The sequence below is a fragment of the Taudactylus pleione genome, unplaced genomic scaffold (assembly GCF_031769625.1).
Source record: "Taudactylus pleione unplaced genomic scaffold, aTauple2 ptg000611l, whole genome shotgun sequence".
NCBI lineage: Eukaryota > Metazoa > Chordata > Amphibia > Anura > Myobatrachidae > Taudactylus > Taudactylus pleione.
The window spans coordinates 3,774,985-3,794,844 of NW_028285013.1; the positions used below are offsets into that span (position 1 = coordinate 3,774,985).

General features: G+C 49.6%; 1 protein-coding gene and 1 pseudogene across 1 annotated transcript in view; both read left to right on the forward strand.

The window, feature by feature from the left end:
• The first annotated feature begins 1,713 nt into the window (after positions 1-1,713).
• The window catches only part of ST3GAL5 (ST3 beta-galactoside alpha-2,3-sialyltransferase 5), a 123,567-nt gene continuing 105,420 nt past the window's right edge, over positions 1,714-19,860 (forward strand). Inside the window, exon 1 of the mRNA XM_088454284.1 lies at positions 1,714-4,208. The gene's annotated coding sequence lies outside the window, so the exon portion shown is untranslated. The remainder of the gene's footprint in view (positions 4,209-19,860) is intronic.
• Positions 12,906-12,978, forward strand: LOC148480534 (U2 spliceosomal RNA; annotated as a pseudogene).

Genomic DNA, 19,860 nt, shown 5'->3' on the forward strand with positions numbered 1-19,860 from the left:
ATTTCCCCCTTACCTGGCCCCTTGAGTCCGGCAGCAGTCAGTGGGAGCTCCCGGAGCCACACTAGCACTGACTCCGGGGTCCCGCTGCGATCCCCGGATCAGTACCGGCGTCGCAGCGCCAGCGGGGCTGTTGGAGCGGCAGCGTGGACGTCCAGAAGGACAGTCTGATGCTGCCGCGCAGAAGATAGTAAAAATAGAGAAATAAAATCTTCTTTTAAAAAAAAAATAAAAATAATAATAAAGCTTAGGGGCTGCTTAAGCAGCCCCACTGCGCAGGATGACCCGACTCCGACCGGGCACCAACTAAAACTGAGGTGCCTGTGGCTCGGGGTATAGAGGAGGACGGACCCAAGTGCATCCTGGGAGCAGCAAAGCTTTAACTGCGTGGTGCCCGTGGATCCAGATCCAGCTATACCCCAAGGTCAACCCTGTGGACCCCCTATGGATCCTGAAGTAGAAAATACTATAAGTAGGGATAGGAGAAGCACGTGAGGGACGAGGACCCTGCTTGTGAGAGCTTACATTCTAAAGGGAAGGGGCAGACAGACAGGGGCGACACAGATGGGGTAGATAGTGAGGAAGGAGCATGGAGCAGTGGGTTAGGATATGTGAAGCGGAATGTGTGTGTATAAGATGACCTGATGTTATGTCAAAATTAAGTCCTTCATTCCTCTAACTCTATCACAGAAAATAGATTTTGTTTGTGTTATTTACTTGAGAGATGTACAGAATAAAGTTCTAGCACTTTAATTTTTGTGTGTTGCATTTTAGAAATTTAGAGGGGGGATTAGGGTTAGGCACCCCTAAGGGAGGGTTAGGTGGTAGAAATAGGTTAGGCAATACTTACCTTAGAACGATCAGGATTTCCTCCTCTTCTGGGATGCCGCTGTCGGGATTCCAACTGCCGGGCATGGGTCCGGCAGGAAATCATACAGATTCCTGTGAGAGAATGTGAGGCCCATGAGAGAAGTGAGCTGTGGAAAAAGTGGTGTCAGGGGGTGAAATCCAGGTTTCGGTGATGTGTAGGAGATTCAGGGAGCTGGAGATGAAAAGGTCATGGGCACGGATCAGTTCGTTACAAATAGATCTGGAATTCCAGAGGGCACAGGAGAGAGGGACCGAGTTAGTGGGAGAGATGTGAATTAGATGATCAGGGTTGCTAGCATGGGGGTGCAGTTAATTTAGGTGACAGAGAAGAAGGTGCAGGGACCTGAGCTAGGGATGGAAGCTGCAGGTGGTGGGCATGGAGAGAATTTAGTGTGATGCGGATGGAGGTGAGAAGGGGTGACAGGGAGAGGAGTTAGTAAATGTGTGATTTATCCCCAGGAACACAACATCGATGTTATAGATTTTATCGCTTTTAAATCGTAAAAAAAATTCGACTTTTAGTAAATATACCCCATGGTCACATATCCTGTGCAACCAAGATTTCGTGAGTGCGAGGCTATAGATATATCCTTTGCTTCCTCCGGGCAGGCACACTATATGACTTAAAGGCAGCTGGGGGGCAGTGTTTCTTGCTGTGAGACCCAGCAGCAGCCCCCCCGACCTCCCCCTCTGAGTCCCGACCCCGGGCGGCAGACCACCCCACGGAGATACAGATCCTGTCCCACGGGCCCCTCAGGGGGGAAGGGTGTGCCGGTGCACGGAGGAAGGATGCTGCGCCCGCAGCACAGCGCACACCCGCATACACCGCGTGTTATCATCCAATCCAACTTTTCCCGACCAGGTGCTGGACGGAACTTGTGAGAGGTTTCTGATTGGCCGCCCTGACATACCCATGGGAAGCGGCTGCGGCGTGATTGGCCGATCCCCTCCATCTCGTGCCCAGCGGCCACGCTCCCCTCCACCTGCCATAGATCCGTTACCGGGGTTTGGACTCGAGCAGCGGTTGTACTGTCTGACCGCCACCGAGAGTCCCACTCCACACACCTCCCGTGCCCGCCGCCGCCGCCGCTGCTCCTATCGGGTGACCGCTGTCACACGCGTGACGTCTCCTCCTGGCTCCACGGGACTGCAGCCTCTGACCACAGGACCCTGCTCGTCTCACCCGCTTTCCCTGGATCACTGTGCCCCACACCCGCTTTCCCTGGATCACTGTGCCCCACACCCGCTTTCCCTGGATCACTGTGCCCCACACCCGCTTTCCCTGGATCACTGTGCCCCACACCCGCTTTCCCTGGATCACTGTGCCCCACACCCGCTTTCCCTGGATCATTGTGCCCCTCACCCGCTTCCCTTGTATCACTGTGCCCCTCACCCGCTTTCCCTGGATCATTGTGCCCCTCACCCGCTTCCCTTGTATCACTGTGCCCCTCACCCATGGTCACTGTGCCTCTCACCCGCTTTTTATGCATCACTGTGATACCTCACCCGTTTTCCCTGGATCTCTGAGACCCTCACCCGCTTTCCCTGGACCCTGCATGTCTCATCCGTTTTCACTGGACCCTGTACCGGCTCACACCCTCTTTCCCAGGATCACTAGTTACCCTAAACTTCTCACCTCCACTCGGTGTACCCTCATTGCTGTATCCCCCTCACCCTAGGGTACCTCCAATGCTGTGACACTCACATATACCATTAGTACCCTAGGTGTACCCTCAGTGCTGTAACCACCTACACCCCCACTCTGTGATCACCATGACAGGTGTACCCCCAGCGTCTTTACACCCTGTGCTGGGTATAACCCCTGTTCTGTAAACCCCCCTACCCCACACTCAGGTGTATCCTCAGCACTGTGACTCCTCCATATTAGGTGTACCCTTGGTGCTGTAATTCCCCCACCCCTCACCACCACCACACACATTGGGTGTATCCTCAGTTCTGTGACCCCACACAGAAATACACTGGGTATACCCTCTGTGCTGTGACATCTTCACGCTAGGTGTACTCCCAGTGCTGTAATACCCCCTCCCTCCCCCCCACTATGTGTATCCTAGTTGCTGTGACACCCTGTGTGCTAGGTGTATTCTCGTTGCTGTGACACCCCCTGCACCTGCGCTAGGTTAACCGTTGTTGCTGTGACTCCCCCTGTGCAAGGTGTACCCACCTTGATGTGACACTCCGTGTGCTAGGTGTACCCTAATTGCTGTGAGGGTTCCTGTGCTAGGTGTACCCTTATTGCTGTGATGCTCACTGTGCTAGGTGTACCCTCATTACTGTGACGCCCCCTGTGCTAGGTGTACCCTTATTGCTGTGATGCTCACTGTGCTAGGTGTACCCTCATTACTGTGACGCCCCCTGTGCTAGGTGTACCCTCATTGCTGTGATGCTCACTGTGCTAGGTGTACCCTCATTGCTGTGATGCTCACTGTGCTAGGTGTACCCTCGTTGCTGTGACGCCCCCTGTGCAAGGTGTACCCTCTTTGATGTGACACTCCGTGTGCTAGGTGTACCCTTATTGCTGTGACACCTCCTGTGCTAGGTGCACCCTCATTGCTGTGACGCCCACTGTGCTAGGTGTACCCTCGTTGCTGTGACGCCCACTGTGCTAGGTGTACCCTCGTTGCTGTGACGCCCACTGTGCTAGGTGTACCCTCGTTGCTGTGACGCCCACTGTGCTAGGTGTACCCTCGTTGCTGTGACGCCCACTGTGCTAGGTGTACCCTCGTTGCTGTGACGCCCACTGTGCTAGGTGTACCCTCGTTGCTGTGACGCTCACTGTGCTAGGTGTACCCTCGTTGCTGTGACGCCCACTGTGCTAGGTGTACCCTCGTTGCTGTGACGCTCACTGTGCTAGGTGTACCCTCGTTGCTGTGACGCCCACTGTGCTAGGTGTACCCTCGTTGCTGTGGCACTCCCTGTGCTAGGTGTACCCTCATTGCTGTGACACCCCCTGTGCTAGGTGTACCCTCATTGCTGTGACACCCCCCTCTCCACCACTTTGTTGTCATTACTCTGGTGTTACTCTTCTCACTGCTGTGACACATTACATGCTCCTATCTCCACATCCTCCCTAATCACACTGTGACCCCACCCCCGGCAGGGCTTGCTGTGCTGTGAGAAGAGCAACATGTTCCCAGTGACATGACTGCCTTCTGCCACAAGATGCCTCTCCATGATGGCTCCAGGTGTGCATCCCCCAACCTCTTCTACCTGCTGTCCTGTATGTGCATCCACTGTGACCCCTAGGAACCGTCTACTCTCTACTGCACTTCTCTACCTGGATGTGGAGCCCACCTATTAACCCACCACCTTCCCTGATCCATGTAAGTTATGTATTCTGACAAAGTTACTTTCCCGAGAAGGGGATTACTGTCTGTCCTGTTCCCATATTTCCATGATATACTTTTATGTGTATGTTACAAATGGTTGATGATCGGAATAGTCTTTGCTGTACACTGTAATATGAATGTCTGGGTATAGTTTGATGATGGAAAATGCGTGTGGAGTTTTAAAAAGCATTGTACAAGCCAAAGCTTATCATTGTCACATCAGGGAGATGGTTTTTCTTTCCCAGTGTAAATATACAGGGAAGATAAAAGCACATTGCACAGGTGTGCATTATACATTGTCTGTGCACAGAATCTAGATTTCGGGGGTGTTGGGTTGATTCTGGAAAAATACAGAAAACTTGTTAAGGACCAACAGTTAAATAAATGTATAGTGTTCCAAAAATGTAAACCAATATGTTGGTGATGTTCTCAAGAGTAGCATATGGAGTTTTCCGAGGAGGGTGCAAGAGAAGCTAAAAAGCAAAAGTTGTTTTCTTTGATCTGCTCCTATGTAACCCCCGCCCCCCGCCCCCCCCCACGTTCTTGAATCTTTTCACATAGGTCTCTGAGCTGTGGTGGCTGCGTTCAGCACTGTACTTAGTGAGGCAGTTTATATAGATTCCTGTTCAGCTATAGCACAATTCCTCTTTATTACCTATTTAAAGCCATCACATCACACTATGGGATGTAGTTATTATCCCGGCTGTCGGGATGCCAGGGCAGCCCCACACAGTATAGATCAATAGACGGCCAGCTCGCCGCCGTGAGTCAGATAACGTGTCTGTGTATTGTTCGGGACAGGAGATTGCTGGATTAGTGACTGTGTGCTGGTTTTTATTTTTGTTTGTATTTTGATTTACACCCTTTCAGAACCTGAAATAAATGGGGCATATCCTCATGGGTGCAAAGAATGTTAGACGTGTCCCACTAGTGTGCAGTCACAATATATATTATAGGGATATATTATATTTGTACAGCTACGTATTCGCCAGTTTAGCGCCACTAATGAAATGCCCGGATGGTGGAGGCCGCAGACACTTTTACGGAGAAAGGTTAGCCTCGGTCGCTCTAGTTTGTTACACGGACGCGCACACCCAGATTGGATGAGGTGTTTGCGACGTGGATCTTGATGTGAAGGATATATAAACGGCGATCTTGGAGTGAAAAATAACTCTGTGAATTTAAATTCTATAAATTATTCCGACGTACAAGTTTAAATAGGAGCCCAGGATTTATTTCTTATTACCAAGCCATTAAATATAAGTTGAAAGCCGTTTTTTATATTAAATGTGGGGACTGATATTTCTTGTCTGTATCGAAGCTCTTTAAACTTATTTGAAATCTCTCTGACTCTCTCACATATAGTAGCTTTTGTTTACTTTTTGTTGATTTCCCCGTACTATGCACAGTGATGTAGTCAGCATCCCAGCGAGCTTGGTGCCAACGGTCAAACTGGCGCCGGAATCCCGAAGATAGGTGTTAGGTGGAGAGTTAAGTTTAGGGTTAAGGTTAGGCACTAGGGGAGGCTTAGGGTTAAGCACTAAGGGGGGAGGGTTAGAGTTAGGCATCGGTGAGGGAGCTTTAGGAGTGAGGGTTAGTGTTAGCTTACTTTCCTTAAGAGTGTCGGGTTTCTGACTGTCGGGATGCAACTCTCGTTATTCTGATCGGCGGCATCACGACCGCCGGCATACCATACCTAATCCCTATGCACATTAACCAGTAGAAGTGCTTACATTATTATTATTTATTTATATGGCGCCACAAGTGTTCCGCAGCGCCTTACAAAGTACATAACCAAAAAAGTAACCAGTGACTTACAATACAGTACAATGCAGGACACGGACATGTATAATAAACATTGTTATATTAGCAACCTTTACACCCACATAAGCAGCCGAGTGTTAAGGGGGGTATCCATTAGGCGATTTTAACAAGCAATTGCACGATAACGACGTCGTTATCGTGCAATCGCTTGTAAATCGCGCATGCATCGGGCATGTTTTGGTTGGAAGCGTCCAGCGATGCGCATGCCCGCTGGTCGCTTCCGACATCGCCTGTACATGCTGGCCGACCTGACGATCTCGTCGGGTTCAGCATGTGCGGGGACGGAGGGATGTGCCTGGACTGAACGAGATATACAAACGAGAGCACGACTGGAATGTCGTAATCGTGCTCTCGTTTGTATATCTATTAGTGGATACACGCCTTTAGTTGCCCTAGTGGGGAGTAAGAGATAAATTAAATTACAGTAGGGAGAATCACAAGAGGGTAGAGGGCCCTGCTCGAAAGAGCTTACATTCTTTAAGGGAGGGGCAGACAAATAATGTACTTCTATGACTAAGTACATGGTGTACGCTATACTGCAGGGAACAGACATCTGATGCGCTGGATATTGTGCACGGCTTTGTGTAAGCTTTTAGCAGAGCATAGTTTTGTGTATTGTCCAGTCATTCCAACACCAATGTGCATATACCAACTAGTCTGGGTATAAGCTACAGATGGGAAAATATGTTTGTATACTGCCCATTTGATTTCATGGTAGAGAGAGGTAAGGGGCCTATCCATTTAACGACCTGAAAGTCTGAACGTCCAGCGGTCAGACTTACATGTCACTGTGGTGCGGGCACCTCACTGAAAGACGTTCACTGAACGTCTTCAGTGCAGGAGCCCAACCTCCACATCTATTAACATGCCAAACCTGACGACCGTCGTCAGGTCGACCGGCATGTTCGATAGATGGTCGGCAAGGACCCAGCGTGCACGCGCATCGCTGCTCCTTGCCGGCTATCCACTAGCAGACTTTCTGCACGTTTGGACCAAAACCTCCTGGTTTTGGTCGCATTGTGCAGAAAGTCGGCAAATGGATGGGCCCCTTTAGAATAAACCTGTATGTGTGTGTTCTAAAACTGCAAATCCTTTTTGATGCTTGGCATTTGTTAAATGTAACTAAGTATACACTAGCATTGCAGACTTTTATCTTTTGTAAACTACATTTATTTATTAACAGTTTCTTATATAGCGCAGCATATGCCGTTGCGCTTTACAATTGGAAACATTAATAGAACAAAACTGGGGAATAACAGACAGATCTATAGGTAGGAAGGCCCCGCTCACAAGCTAAATAAAATGTGAGTAATGGTATTTAGTACACCATAAACTGCCCTCACATATTGCGGTGTCCGTATGTGCCTGGGTTTGGCATGGACACAAACTGAATGAGAACTGGCAAACCCCTTATTTCTTCTGGGCCACCAGTTCATTCTGTTGCTGCTCTAGTTGCTGCTAGTTTTGATAAAACCCTAACCCACTACCCTGTTCATGGAGAGGAATACAAAAGGTTGTAGCTTGAACGAAGAGCTTCCCGGAGTCTTTTTTTTTTTTTTTTAAGGGCTGAAAGACGCGCTTGTTTTTATGAAGTTGCGATGTGTTATTCAGTAATGTTGCCTCTGAAAAAAACAATGTTATCTATATGGACCGATAATATTTGATATACAATGCATTCAATACATAAACACAGACACAAAATGTTTATAGCGCTTTCTGTGACAATTTTATGGTTTGTGTTAAAAAGGTACCTGTCACTGATAGTGTATAAAGTTCATTAGTAGCAGCGTATGAATACTTGCCCTACCTTTCCCTAGAGGCGGTGTTCTCCTTTAGAAGTTTTCCGTCCTGTAGAGCAGCTGGTACCGGATCTGTCAGCTGTGATGTGGCCGGCTGGTACGGGATTTGTCAGCTGTGGGAGGCTTCCGTTCGTCCGACCGCTGCTTGTATTTTTACTAAGGCAGCGTCCTTTCCTCGGCTCTTGTCAGAGAGCCGCTGTGTGTCTCGCACTCTGGTGGTTGCTGTCTCGCGCTTCGGTGACGTCAGTGGGGGGTCCGTATGCACCAACGCGTTTCGTCACAACTGACTTTTTCAATTGCGTTGTATTTCAAATATTATCGGTCCATGTAGATAACATTGTTTTTTTTCAGAGGCAACATTATTGAATAACACACCGCAACTTCATAATAACAAGCGCCTCTATCAGCCCTTAGAAATTACAGATTAGCCAGTTTTTCTGACCTAATAAAATAATAGACAGCTGCTTAAAACCCTAACTGGGAGCGCAAGATCATTTATTTAAATTGTCCCTGAGTCTTTGTCAGCAGGTCAGTGCCCGTTGTCCCCCTCCCTGAGAGGGGCATATGTATGAAACTGTGATATGTGCAAAAATCTGTATTTTTGTAGATTAACAGGCAAATGTATCTTAAAGATAAATGTATTAAAGAGAAAACTGTGGGGAAAGCTGAGATTTCTCAGTTTGCCGGCAGATTTAGATATCTTGTAGAATAAATTACTAAGTGTAACCCTATGTCGCATTTATAAATTACATTTTGCCAAGTTTTTATAGCCTTTATCTATGTCCTCTGCAGTAGGGATGACGGTGGGAAGTTGCATCATCTTTGATTTTTGTGCATAGCAGCCGAGACCTGATAAACACATCGCTGGTTTCCGGACGTTATACAGGTGGTGATGAGACTGCACAGGAGTGATCTTTCACACCATAGGGCGATTTGTACATTTATATAATTCTTCCTGCTTTGCAATGATGAGTGGCGAAGCAGGAGGTCTGATAAGGACCAAATATAGGACTGTTTAATACATAGGTCTTCAAACTTGGCCCTCCAGCTGCTGTGGAACTACACATCCCAGCATGCACTACCACCTTCTTGATATAACAGCATGCTAAAACTATGGCAGTGCATGCTGGGATGTGTAGTTCCACAGCAGCTGGAGGGCCAAGTTTGAAGACCCCTGTAATACATTAGTCCCTTAGGGGTAGATTTAATAGGCTTGTTTAGCACTCATTCCTATTGCCATTTGTAAGCTATTGATTGAAACCGCAGATGATCACAGTTAATCAATGTGATAAAACAAGTGGCATTCAATTCTGTATTAAAGGAGATTATCGTAAAGAAAGCATATGATTAATTGTTCATGGTAACAGACCTGAATGTTATTGTAAGTACAGATGCGTCCACATACATCTGTCCTCCGTGCGTTACACAGGACGCGTGAGCGCCATGCGACTAGGTAACGCAGAGTGTCTTTTTGTGCAAATGTTTCCCTTAAAATGCATCTTATTCACAAGCCGATACAAGTAGAACGCACAAACAGCTTCTGCTGATTAAAATGATATGCGGCACGTCTGTATTCTGTCTCGCCGGGTAGACATGCAGCTGGGCAGAGCTGACACCAGGAGCATTTTATTACAGTACTTTTGGTATTGTGCTGAAATCCACCATTTGTTGCTGTGGTGCCCACTATATTATTTGTATGATGAGAGTTGTGCTGTTGGAGACTGGCAGAGGTCCAAGCTACACTATGTAGACAAAAGTGATTGGACACCCCCGCGCAAGCGAAATGCGTATCGTGCATACCATTGTACACGAGTTCCAGATGGCCACTAATGTGGCGGTTTCGACAAGAACACTTGGTAGGGAGTCCTAAGCACTTGCTACAGAAACAACAATTGTTATTATCAGGATGACAATTCCACCTGTCATGTTTCCAGGGTGGCACTGGACTGGTATACAGAAAATTTGTAACCCCGGATGGACTGGCCAGCTCAGAGTCCAGATCTTAACCCTGTTGAGAACCTCTGGGACGAATTGGAGCGATGGGGGTGTTCTAGGTTGATTTGACCTTTCTCAGTGTCACAGTTGGTCACTGTACATGAGGTGGAATGGCAGAACATACCACCTGCTGGTGTCCAGGATCTTGTGGACAGTTTGCCAAGAAGGGCGTCTGCAGTAATCACTGCACGTGCTGGCCCTACACAAAAAAACACTTGTTGATCTCTTTGCTGTCAGTGTCCAATCACTTTTGTCTACATAGTGTACATATGTTGCCATACAATACCATTTAAAATTCCTTTAGAAGTATTTAACAATGACAAACCATTATCTAACTTCCTAAAACCCTATGTAGAGCCTGAGGTTACATCTTGGAGCTGAGATAACTGTATTGGGGGGCTCACTGGTGTAATCGCACATTAACAGCTTTGTCCTTCCCGGACCACAATATCTGCGGCGCAGATGGGCAGCGCAAACATTGCTGAGCCGTGCTTATGGGTTGGGTACGGGATGCAGGCGGTCAGAATCCCGACCTGGTTAGAATGCCGATACCCCCAGTTAAGTAAGCCTAACCCTCCCCCTGAACCCTAACCCTCCCTCCCCGGTGCCTAAACCTAACCTCCCCCTAGTGCCTAAATCTAACCCACCCCTTACCCTAATCCTCCCCCTAACCCCAGTACTTACCTGCGGGATTCCGTAACCTGTATTCTGACAGGTGTCGGGATTCCGATGTCAGCATTCTGACCGCATCCCGTGCCGATCTACGCTCAAATCCGTGACGTACTTCATCCATGTAAGCCGTCATTTCTGGGGGTTTTTTGCGCCCCTTACAGTTGGTTTTGGTAAGTACGATCAGCTTCGTTCCGCTATCTCTAAGATTAGGACGAGCTGTCTCATCTGTCACACAAGTAATTGTTTGTTCAAATAAAACATAAAAAAAAAAAATCCTACTGAGTTGTCCTGAAAACGCTGCCATTGTATACACCAAAAAAAATCCCCTTTATGGCACTATAAATGTTTATACAACCACCATAGACCCCAGTGGCCCAAATGACGTCACCTCTGTTAAACCCATAGAAGTGACCGCAGAAACCTGTAAGTGTATTTTAATGGAAATTAAATGCCCTATTTTACACACGTAACTATTACACAAACTACAGAATGTTCTAAAATTAATTATTTTCAAGGTTTATTACAATGGACGCAAAAATGACGGCTTTTAGTTACTCTGCGTTTTCTTCAGGATGTCTCATTCAACGTTTTTTCATTATAAATAATTTCATGCCATTTAGTTTGCTGCCTCCATTGTATAGGTGAGGGTTCAGCTTTTACCCGATATTGGCAGAATGTATTTTGTCTCGATAGACTTAAAAACCCCCCCAAAAAACATTTACAATGAAAAATGAAGAAATACAGTGGGTGGATGGGGGGGGGGGAATTAAATTGCCCAACATCGATGCAATGTGCTTTTCTGGAACGGCACATCACATCCACCAGCGTTGCAAGTTTTCCCTTCGCACCCCACTAACTTAATTGCCGATATGTAGCCAGGCATTCATGTTGAATTGAATTCCCCCCCCCTCCCCATCAGAATTCATGTAAAAAGGAACGGTTGAGATGAATGATTATGATCTGAGCTGTGGATAACTTACGTCTTTCTGCTAAAAAAGAGCTGCTCTGTGAACCTTTCCTTCACTATTATTGTACTTTGCTCAAAGCAGCTGAAAAGCAGTCCAGCCTTGAATAAGGTGGTGGTTCTTTAAGCTGAAAATGAAAACCATCTAGTGTTTTGCTACAATAAACCAAAAAAATACATCTTACATTTCGAACAAAGTTCTATGGTGGTTTTCTCAGAAAAGCCTCATCAGGGCTGCACAAGCCTCAAGGACCTGGTTGTCAGAGCGATTAGATGTGTACTGACTATCTACTGAGAGTGAAGGCCCCCATACATCAGCAATTGATTGCAGCAATCGTGCAATTTGCAATCGATTGTGTATAAAAATCTTTCCCTTTTTCAATCGATTGCAGAATTGCCACAATCGATTGAAAAAGGGAAAGATTTTTAGAAACAATCGATTGCCAATTGCACGATTGCTGCAATCAATTGCTGATGTATGGGGCCCTTTACTTCATGGATGGAGAGGGCTGCATGTCTTCCCTTGCCTGAATATAGACCTAGTATCATCGGCATGTCTTATTAACAGTGACACCGTCGTGAAAATATGTTCGGTGTTTCACATCGGGGTAGTGTCCAGTTATCCAGTTGTGCTGCATTCTTGTTATGTAGAGTAAAATGGCTCCTTACGTGTTTTACATAAGAACAGGCTATCGATAACATTAGAAATATACACATCAGCAATTCAAAATATTTATTTATAGCAGAGATTTTACATGTTCACATTTATTGACCCATTAATTATAACTCATGACGTGAGTAAAGTGCGTCAGGCGTCCATGCTGCTTCTTGTTTCCATACCTCCTCCCCTTTAGAATGTAAGCTCTCACGAGCAGGGCCCTCTTCCCTCATGTGCTTCTCCTTCACTTAATTATACTCTAATTTACAACAGCACCCAACCATGCTGCTTATCTAAGTGTTATGCAGCAATGTATAAATCATGTATCTGTCCTGTATTGTTTGTACTGTTCATTTCTGTTTTCTTGTGTGCTTATTTGTTTATGTACTGTGTAAGGCGCTGCGGAACCCTTGTGGTGCCATATAAATAAAGGATAATGATGATGATAATAACATAGAGGCATGAGGCACGTTACTCAACTTATAGTAATAGACCCTCTAAACTCTAAAATAGACATTTATAATACAGAGCAGAGGTTCCCAAACTCAGGGCCTGATTCAGAGCCGCTCGCTCTGAATCAGGGCCTGGCTTTTTTTGGGGGGCGGATCGGCCTCTTGGCCGCTAGCATAGCTGTGGGTGACCACCCACAGCTATTGCGAGCGGCCATGATGATGGTGGCGATGGTCAAGACCATCACGACCATCGGGCTTGCGACGAGACCCTTGTGGTAGGGTCTCGTGGCCGCAAGCCCCAGAGAGATTTCTGCTCTAACAGCCGGAATCGCTTCTCGGCCTTTTGGCTAAGATCAAGTGTAGTATCTGTTCTTGGGAAACATGGGGTGGAGTACCTGTTCTGCCTCCAGAGGTTTGGATGTTGCTTCTGGGGGAGAATGGGGAAAAACCCTGTGGAGTACTGTGCTGGGGGAGGACTGACTCCTGGTAGAGAGTGGGGAAACACTCGGCGCTAGTATCCGCTGTCCTAAAAGGGGGCGAAGGAGGCCCCTGCGTTGGAGCGGAGAACGGCCGGGGCGTAGTACTCACTCTCTTAAGGGTGGTTGGTCCAGTACCCTGGCAGGGAACGGAGAAACACTTGGTCTTGCCAGGGCCGGGAGCAGCCTGAAGCCCGAGGTGCCTGTGCCCCTGGTATGGCAGAGCCAGGGGTGCCTGAAAATGCACGGGTATTGGTCACACCCATTGCACTAGTACGGCACTTTGCACTTGCACTTCACCTACTTCTGTCTGCACTTTCCTTTGCCCCGGCCTTCTGGCTAGGGCAAGGATAATTTTTATTTTTCCCGCGGCCTGTAAGGCTGGGGTCTTATTTATTCATTTATTTATTTTACACGTGTGTTTGCACTTTTTTTGCACCTTCACCACACATTTTTATGTTATTTGAGTGTTGTGTCACGTGTTTTGATGGGGTTTAGGTGAGACCCTTATGGGCCACCCTCTCCCCTTGTAGCCATGGCCCTCTCCTTCTGGGGAGGGCTGAAGGTTTTGTTCGTTCCCCAGGGGGAAGCTTCGGCCAACCCTGGAGAGAAAGGGACGACCCCGAGCCGTGAGGCGGAGGGAAGTCTGAAGACCCTTGCCCCCTAAGGGGCCTTTTGGCTCCGGGGGTCGGGGACTCAAGGGGTCTCCTCAAGCTTCGGCGAGGGGAGATCCGAAGACCCTTTTCTCCTCAGTTGACCTTTTGGCTCTGAGGAGTTGGGGAGTAACGGGGCCCTTCTCCTTTTGGAGAGGGTCCAAGGTCCTATGCCCCCAGCACAGTTTTGCACTGTTTTCCACTGGGTGTTTGAAGCCATTGCACCTCGGGCTTCAAAAAAAAAAAAGAAAAAAAAACAGCCGGAATCTCTCCACTGACATCACTCGTGATGTCAGTGGGGCCGCCCCCAAACGGCAGGCGTTCTCATGGGGACGCCTCCGTTTCGGCAGCCACCTCAGCGCTTGTGACCGAGTCTGAGGGTCTGAATCAGGCCCTCAGTCCTCAAGAAACCCTAAAGGCGGGTATCCACTTATAGATATACAAACAAGAGCATGATTACGACATTGCAATCGTGCTCTCGTTTGTATATCTAGTGATGTGCCTAGACTGAACATTCACTCGTTCAGTCCAGGCACATCCCTCATCCCCGCACATGCTGAACCTGATGGGATCGTCAGGTTGACCAGCATGTACGGGCGATGTCGGAAGCGACCAGCGGGCACGCGCATCGCTGATCGGTTACGACCAAAACATGCCCGATGCATGCGCGATTTGCAAGCGATTGCACGATAACGACATCATTATCGTGCAATCGCTTGGTTAAATCGCTAAGTGGATACCACCCTTAAGAGTCCAAGGTTTTAAGGATAACCATCTTGGGCACAGAAGTCTTTTGATTTAACCATCTGTGCTCAACCATGGATGTCCTTAAAACCTGGACTGTTAGGGTGCCTTGAGGACCGTGTTTGCATCAGCTTATGGTACTGAGTATAGTGAGCTGGAAATGGAAAAATATGTGATTAAAAATGTTTTGATGTCTCTTTATATATTTTAGTGCGGGTTCGGTATAATGTCTCCATTCATCATGTCGACATGAGAATGTGGACAATGGGTAGGTCGACAGTATGCTATACGTGCCAGTCTATCCCTAAAATAAAGCATAATAGAAATGTTGATTTTTTTTTTTTTTATATGGATCTAAGACTTACTGATGTCGGCGGTCCCGGGAGCCAGTGTACTGGGTGGCAGCGGGTCTCCCATACACAGAGGCAGATTCACAGATAGATCTTTCAGATACATTGGTATCGGCTGTGTTGCAGGGTCACCTGGATACGTCTGTGAACACCTGTTCACGATATAAACGATATATACCGTTTGTCGATCGAACGATATATCAACAATTGTGTACCCAGCTTAAGACTAGTATACAAATCAGACAACTGTCTCTCAAAATATAATTACATTTCACTGGAACTGCTCAATTGCCTTCTTCCTTTTCATATATCCACTACCCAGTGTATCTGTCATCAATGTGATTTTTTAGCAATATAATTAGCATTTGACTTCCTCAAATATACCCTGCTGTGCATGTTATACAGAGACACAGGAGACCCCCTAGTCTGTGCATTTCAAAGAAAGTTCTTTAAATTAACATATGGCCTTTGCTGATGTCAGGATACAGTCATTAACCTAAACACTTCCTAAGTGAGTGTCCCAAGAACAAAGCCTTCTATAACAAAGTACCTCTGAAATACATTAAAGTGCTTTTCTACTTCAGGGTCCATAGGGTATCCACAGGATACCTTGGGGTATAGGTGTGACGTCAGTCGCAGGGCACCAAAGAGTTAAGCTTTCAGCCTCCCAGGATGCACTAGGTCCCCCTCCTATACCCCGCCCCCGGGCCAAGGCACCTCAGTTTAGTTTGGTGCCCGGCCGGAGTCGGGTGCACCTGTTGGAGTGGGGGCTAGAAGAGCCCCTGAAGCTTATTCTTCATGCAGCTGTGGCTGCACAACTGGATGAACAGCATGGACAGTCAGTCCTGACGTCCATGCTGTCTTCCCTACACCCCGCCGGTACCAGAACGCCGGTACTGATCCGGGGATGCTGGTGGGCGTCTGGGGTCACAGCTAGCGGTGACCCCAGATGCTCCGGACCATGGCCGGATTCAAGGGGGACAGAGGTAAGCAGCGGGGTCCCGCGGTGGGTCCCCGCTGATCACATGGTCCTAAGTCCCCAGGCAGGGGGCTCCCTGGGGACTGGCTGCAGCGTGGAGCCAGGCGACCAACCTGCGCTTCCACTACCCCCTGGGACAGCGGACCGCAGCAGAGCGGTAGCGCTGCGGCGTCCCAGGGGTTAAATGCATGCCAGGGGAGCGCGCCTTCCCTGTCTCACAGCCGGCGCCTCCCCCGCTGCACACAGCCCTCTCTGCATGCTGCCGACTGGTCCTGTGGCAGCGCTCCTCCCCCAGGCCAGCCTCCTCTCTGCTCCTCGGCGGCCATCTTCTCCAGAACGCATGGTGAACGCTGCTGGAAGCGCTGGACGGAAGCATCGTGGTCTGGGTCCCCCCGCATACCTCTCCTCCGCTGTGGTCAGGTCTGTGTATGCAGCGCTGTGTCCTACCAGGCCCTGTGTCTGTGTAGTTGAGTGATCAGCGCTGTTAGTGCAGGAATTGTTATTTTTCTGCATTGTATGTGACTGTGCTAGCGCTGCTGCCTGTAATCTTTTCTTCTCTAAACTGTCAGCTTTATTACTGTCCCTGTTCTTTCTGCTAAAGCCCTTGCGGTGCGGTGCTGCAGGGTGGTCTCTCGCCTATTTAATACTTAATTGGTGAGAGAGGTCACATACGTGGTGCCATCATGTCTGAAAGTGATTTTCCCCTCCGGCTACAGTGTACCACGTGCAAAGTACCGTTAGCGGAGGGGGAGGGTAGCGCGGAGGGCCTTTGCCGGCAGTGTTTGTCCATGGCGCGGCCTATTACGGTTACAGCACCGGTACAGGAGCCGCCCTGGGCTTGTTTCGCTCAGGCGTTAACAGCTTTAGTGGGCCAGTTAGCTCCGCAGCCCGCGTTTACTCCGATGGGTTTGTCCCAGCAGTCTGTGGTGTCGTCACCCATGCAGGGGTTCCCACGACAATTGGTGGTACCCCACAGTCTCCCTATTTCCCCGCTCCCGGGTTCTCAGGAGCCAGCGTGGGTTAACTCCCTGACGAGTTCTGTACAGCACTTGTCGGATGTGTTGCAAGGGGAGTCTGTGATGCGGTCTCATAAAAGGCCGGTGGCGTCTCTGTCCGCTCCTTATGAGGATGACGAAGGGACGTCTGATGATGGGGAGATTCTAGATCCTTACGATCAGGAACCTCTCCATACTAAGGACGCTGATGCTAAGTCCAAAGTATATATTCCTGGACTTATTCGGGCGGTCCGCACAGCCTTGGTGATTGAGGACGAAGTTCCCCCAGCGGCTAAATCTAAGTATGCCTTTTTCAAAGATGTGAAGGGCGATGCCACAGTCTTTCCTCTTTCGGGTCAGTTGGTGGACCATTTAGAGGAGGCGTGGAAACAACCTGGCAAAAGATACCAGCCGCAGAGACGCCTGGCGGTGGCTTATCCGTTCGCGGATAATTATTTTGCGAAGTGGGAATCCCCTCCACAGGTGGATTCTCACGTGACCCGTCTTGTCCGTAGTGCCACATTGCCGATGCCATCCATGTCCTCCCTTAAGGATGCTACGGACCGCAAGGTAGAAATCTGCCTGAAGTCCGCTTATTCCCTTGCATGGGGGGCAGCACGGCCGGCTATGGCCATTTGCTGGGTTGCCAGAGCGATGGAGCGCTGGGCGGATTCATTAGAGGCTTCTTTTGAATCCGACTGTCCGGCCGATCAGGCGGAGTTGATTGGCAATCTCCTTGATTCGGCCACCTACATCAACGAGGCGGCTCTAGACATTAGTACTCTGGTGTCTAGAATTTCTTCAGCAGCGGTAGCTGCTCCTCGCATCTTGTGGCTGCGATCCTGGAAGGCGGACGCAGATTCCAAGAAAGGTCTGGAAGCGTTGCCATTTACCGGAGAAGTTCTCTTCGGTCCGGATCTGGATAAGATTGTGGCCACGCTGGCGGCAGCCAAATCTGCCTGTCTCCCGTCGGCCGCTGCTCCTTCTGGTTCGGGACCATCGTCCTTTCGGTCATCTAGGGCCCAGGGCAGGCCCAAACCACAGTCGTTTCCTCGACAGGCTGGCCCTAAGAAATCGGTCAAGCCCCGGAAGCAGGCATGGAGTACCAGACGTCCAGCCCCCAAGCCAGATGACAAGCCTGCGGCCTGACGGTCCGGGCCTCCCTTTGGGGGATCCCAGGGTGGGAGGCCGCCTGCTACAGTTCGCCCAGTGTTGGTCGACCACTACGACAGACACTTGGGTTCTGGAGGTGGTTTCCCACGGATACGCCCTCTCCTTCCGGCACAGACCCCCGGCTCGCTTCTTCACCACGGGTCTCCCATCAGACCGGAAACAAGGCTACGGAGCTGCGGAAGGTATTGCACACTATGCTCCAGGCTGGAGTTATAGTGGCGGTTCCATTCTCCCAGAGGGGCCAGGGTTTCTATTCAAATCTATTTTTGGTACAGAAACCCAATGGGTCATATCGTCCGATTCTCAACCTCAAAGCACTCAACAAGTCTTTGCGGGTCCCGAAGTTTCGGATGGAGACCCTACGGTCCATCATTCTGGCGCTGGAACCTGGGGACTACTTGGTGTCATTGGACATACAGGACGCTTACCTGCATGTCCCTATTCTTTGGCGCCATCAACAGTTCCTCAGGTTTGCAATCAGCAGCGACCACTTCCAGTTTCGGGCGTTACCTTTTGGCCTGGCAACAGCACCACGTGTTTTCACCAAGGTGATGGCGGTCATGGCGGCTTCTCTGCGGCTGCAGGGAGTCCGCATGTTGCCGTATTTGGATGACCTGTTATTGGTGGCAGGATCTCCAGAGCTCCTGTTACGCCACTTGGACCTGACCATTGCACTGCTGCAACGGCACGGCTGGCTAATCAACTGGCAGAAGTCCACTCTAATCCCGTCTCGGAGGATTCTGCATCTTGGAGCCTTATTGGACTCGGGACAGCAAAGGATCTTCGTGACGGAGGACAAGATCTCTGCTTTACAGTCAAGGGTGCGCAGTTGTCTGCACAGCCGCCGGGTGTCCTTGCACTCGGCGATGAGGTTACTGGGCTCCATGGTGTCGGTGTTCGACGTGGTGGAATACGCCCAGTTTCACTCCAGACCTCTGCAGCACCTGATCCTGTCCAAGTGGAACGGGCTGACTCAGTCTCTGAAGTCCCAGACGATTGTGCTCACCCAGGAGGTTCGCCTGTCCCTTACGTGGTGGTTACAGACGACCCACCTCAACAAGGGACGTCCGTTCTGGGTTCCAAATTGGGTCCTGTTGACAACGGACGCCAGTCTTCGGGGCTGGGGAGCAGTTTCGGGTCCACACTTGTTCCAGGGCAGGTGGACGCCGACAGAAGCGGAGCTTCCAATAAATATCTTGGAACTCCGTGCGGTCTTCAATGCTCTCCAGCAGGCACAGCGATTTCTCCAGGGTCGCCCGGTGCAGGTCCAGTCGGACAACGCTACCACCGTGGCCTACATAAACAGGCAAGGAGGAACTCGCAGTCGGGCGGCTCTCGTAGAGGTCTCTCGGATCCTGGTTTGGGCGGAGCGCAATCTTCCGGCCATATCAGCGGTCTTCATCCCGGGAGTGCTCAATTGGGAGGCGGACTTTCTAAGTCGCCAGGACGTTCATCCGGGGGAATGGTCCCTGCACCCGGACGTTTTTCAACTACTGGTGGACAGGTGGGGTCTTCCAGAAATCGACCTCATGGCGTCCCGGCACAACAACAAGTTGCCGGTGTACGGGTCTCGCACAAGAGACGAAGGGGCGTCTCTGGTGGATGCTCTGTCCGTCCGGTGGACGTTCCGGTTCGCATACCTGTTCCCTCCGGTCTCCCTTCTTCCACGGGTAATCCGGAAATTCAAACAGGAAGGAGGGACGCTCCTGTTGATAGCTCCCGCGTGGCCCAGACGGCACTGGTTCTCAGACCTTCAGGGTCTGTCCGTGGACATTCCTCTGCGGTTGCCGCTACGACCGGACCTTCTGTCTCAGGGTCCTTGCCTTCACCCGGACCTGACTCGGCTGTCTTTGACGGCGTGGCTGTTGAGACGGCCATGCTGAGGTCCCGGGGGTTTTCCAGCTCTGTGGTG